Source organism: Marmota flaviventris, chromosome 1 (genome assembly GCF_047511675.1).
Source record: "Marmota flaviventris isolate mMarFla1 chromosome 1, mMarFla1.hap1, whole genome shotgun sequence".
NCBI classification, from domain to species: domain Eukaryota; kingdom Metazoa; phylum Chordata; class Mammalia; order Rodentia; family Sciuridae; genus Marmota; species Marmota flaviventris.
In genome coordinates this window covers 196557188-196560907 of record NC_092498.1, presented here as the reverse complement: position 1 = coordinate 196560907, position 3720 = coordinate 196557188, and the positions used below count along the sequence as shown (strand labels likewise).

General features: G+C 36.4%; 1 pseudogene; it reads right to left on the bottom strand.

Moving 5' to 3' along the window:
- Positions 1 to 2753: 2753 nt before the first annotated feature.
- On the bottom strand, positions 2754 to 3346 carry LOC114090132 (aldo-keto reductase family 1 member B10 pseudogene; annotated as a pseudogene).
- Between the last annotated feature and the right edge of the window lie 374 nt (positions 3347 to 3720).

Sequence of the window (3720 nt, the reverse complement as noted above, 5' to 3'; positions counted from 1 at the left end):
GCTCCAAATAACCTGAGGGAAAAATTGTTTTCTCTAGTTATTAGATGAAGAATTTTATAAATGACTATTAGGGTAAAGCTTTCCAATAATGTTATTCAATCTATATGTTTGCTAAATTTTTGTATATTTGACCTCTTGAAAGAGATGCATTAAAATCTCTCATTATTATATTGGAACTGTGTTTCTCCTTTTCTACGTATTACTATATGAAGTCTTTGAAAACATTTATTAGGCCAGATATTTTAAAAATTAACAGTCTTGGTGAATGAACATTTATCTTTAGGTAGTGAATCTCTCTATTCCAAATGATGCTGTATCTTGACGTTTATTTTGTTTGCTAGTAAAAGAGGTACATCAGCTGACTTTTGATTCATGTTTGCCTAATATAATTTTTTTCCATGCTTTTACTCCCTGCCTTTTCATGACCTTGATTTTAAGTGTGTCTTCTTACAGGGTGACCAAATTGTTATCCACATCACAACACTTTTGAGAGGGAAAGCAGCAAGATGGATGACAATACCAGCCCAAGAAGGATATGCAGAGTAAGTTCTATGGAAACTGGGAAACACTAGCCATGATTTAAAAAAAAAAAAAAAAAAAGAACACTGACTTAATTTTTTTTTGCTCTTTTATTTTTTTTACTTGATTAACATTTTTAATGGACACATAGCAATTGCACCTATTTATGAGGTGCAGTGTGGCACTTCAAAACATGTATACAATGTGTAATGATTAAATCAGGGTAATGGACATATCCATCACCTTAGACATATATCATTTCTTTGTACTAGGAACATTCAAAATTTTCTCTATCAGGTATCTTGAAATATTCAATTAATTGTCAGCAACTACAGTGCTCCTGCTGTGCTGTAGAACAATATATGCTATTCTCCTATCCATCCTCTTTGCACTTCTCTCTCCCCACCTCTCCGAGCTCTGGTAACTACTGCTCAGTTCTCTACTTGTTCGAGATCAACTTTGCCTTGAGCTAAATGAGAACATGGAGTGTTTGTCTTTCAGTGCCTGACTTATTTCACCTAACGTAATGTCCTTCAGTTCCACCTACGTCATTGCAACTGATGGAATTTTGTTCTTTAATGGCTGAATAATATTCCATAGCAATACTCAATGGAACACACATATACTACATTTTGTTTATCCATTCATTCATTGGTGGACACCGGTCTGATTCCATATCTCAGCTCTTGAGTATAGTGCTACCATAAACCTGGCAGTGCAGCTGTCTCTTGTCTCTTTGGCATACTGATTTCATTTCCTCTGGGTACATACCCAGTAGTAAATTGTATGCAGTTCTGTTTTTAGTTTTCTGAGGAACTGCATACTGTAAAAATTTTTCACATTGGCTGTAATAATTTGCTTTCTTACCAGCAGTGTAGAAGAGTTCCCCTTTCTTGCATCCTCATTGACTTGTAATTTTCCTTTTTTATGTTATGATTATAGGCATTAACTGGAGTGAGGCATATGTCATTATGGTTTTGATTTGCATTTCCATGATGAAGTGTGTGATATGGAATGTTTTTTCATATACTTTTGGCCATATGTTTTCTTTCAGATCATTAGCCCATTTTTAATTGGACTAATATTTTGTTGTTGTTGTTGTTGTTGTTGAATGTTTTTAGTTCTTTATATATTCTGGATATTAGCCCCTTAACAGATAAATATTTTGCAGGCTTTCTCCCATTCTGTGAGTTTTCTCTTCACTCTGCTGAGTATTTTTTTTTTTTTGCCATGTAGAAGATTCTTTAGTTTGATATGATCTAATTTGTCCATTTTTAAATTTTGTTACCTGTGCAATTTGGGGCTTTAATCTAAAAAATATACATATATTTTTCCAGACCGATGTCTTAAAGCGTTTCCTTTAGTAATTTCATAGTTCAGCTCATACATTTAGATTTTTTATTAGTTTTGAGTTGATTTTTTGTATAAGGGAGACATAGAGGTCGATTTTCAACTGCATTGGATATTCATATTCCCCAGCCCCATTTAGAGTATCTTCTTTCCAGTATATGTATTGCTGCCTTTATTGAAAATTAGGTGGTGGTAAATCTATGAATTTATTTTTTGTCTTCTCTATTCTGTTCTATTGGTCTATATATCTATTTTTATGCCATTAACATTGCTATTTTGTTCAGTGTGGCTTTGTAGTATATTTTGAAGTCAGATATTATAATACCTCCAGCTTGTTCCTCTGCTCAAGATTGCTTTGACTATTCCATGTCTTATATGGTTCCATATGAATTTTCTTTTTTCTATGAAGAATGTCATCAATATTTTGATAGGAATTACATTGAATCTGCAGATCACTTTGGATACTGTGGATGTTTTAACAATATTATCTTTTTAACTTTTATTGTTTTTTAATTCTTTTCATTTTTGCATCCTCGATGTTAGCAGAGATCCTGTTGTTAAACAAACATTGGTCAGATAAAAAAAAGTGGAAAAATTAGGCTCATCTGAGTCATACTTCTCTATGATAAATCTCCTAGTTCAACATATGGATCTAAATAAAACCTTGCCTAGGGGTAGGGAGGAGGAGTGGTAAAGGAAGGTTCTGGGAAGGAGATTGAGGAGATTGGGTAACCCATGTTGTGTGAATGTATGATTAGGGCATAACGAATCCCATTATGTATAATTATAATGCACCACTAAAAAAATTTTTAATAAACCTTGCTTAGATTCTGACCTATAACAAGGTCAGGCACAGTATGATTTCACATAGGCTAACATAGGCCTTAAAGGGGAACAAGTTCCAGTTCAGTGAAGAGAAAGAATCCACTAGATGTCTCATCAGGAGATTCAGCATTGAGGGGGTATTCCACCCAATGAGCCTGGTCAGACAGGACATGCCCCCCCACACCCCAGTTTGTATTGAAGCTAAGTATGGGTGCCCATATCCCCATCACTCAATTTGAAGTCAAAAACCTGAAAGTTCTCAACAGTGCATTCTGATGTCACAGACTTGGGAATTCATTCCTCTAGATCTATAACTAGATCAGAACCTGGGCCAAGGGATTTGTTTTTTTTTTTTTTTTTGCTTGCAGCAATCGCTTTAATATTGGGGTCTTCCAGTAGTGACCTGGAAGACTTCTGGTTTGGCCCATGGTCTATCTGGAGAGCCCACGGAGGTATAGGGTATGGCAGTGTTGCCCTTGGAGTGACAATGCTGGATCAGTTTCTCCTGAGTGAGGTATGGGTGACACTCGACCTGATTAGTCAGTGGTTTATATTTGAGTCCAGGCTTGTTCAAGATTATTTCCATCTGGAAGTGGTTGAAGTTGGAGACACCAAGGGATTTCACCAACCCCTCATCTACCAGCTCTTCCATGACCTCCCAGGCATCCAAGAATGTTACTTTACTGATAAGGTTGTTGCCTTTATCATCTTTGGGGAATAAGTCTTTCCCAGACTGAAATCCCTGGGGCCAGTAAGTAAGATAGATACCCAGATAGTCCAGTTTCAGAGCCTGTGGGGGTCTTCTAATAGGTTTCCTTTACAAGGTTTCTTTCAAAGAAGGTACACCACAACTTGCTAACAATAAAGAAGTCCTCCTGTGTCACCAGCTTCTCTTGGATCTTCTTCTGGATGGCTTCTCTCACCTCATTTTCATAGAATACGCACAGTATATGTGGCAATATCTTGCATCATTGGCCACCTTCTTTGACTCTGCCTGGGGGAGACTTCTAGGTGTCCAGACCCAAA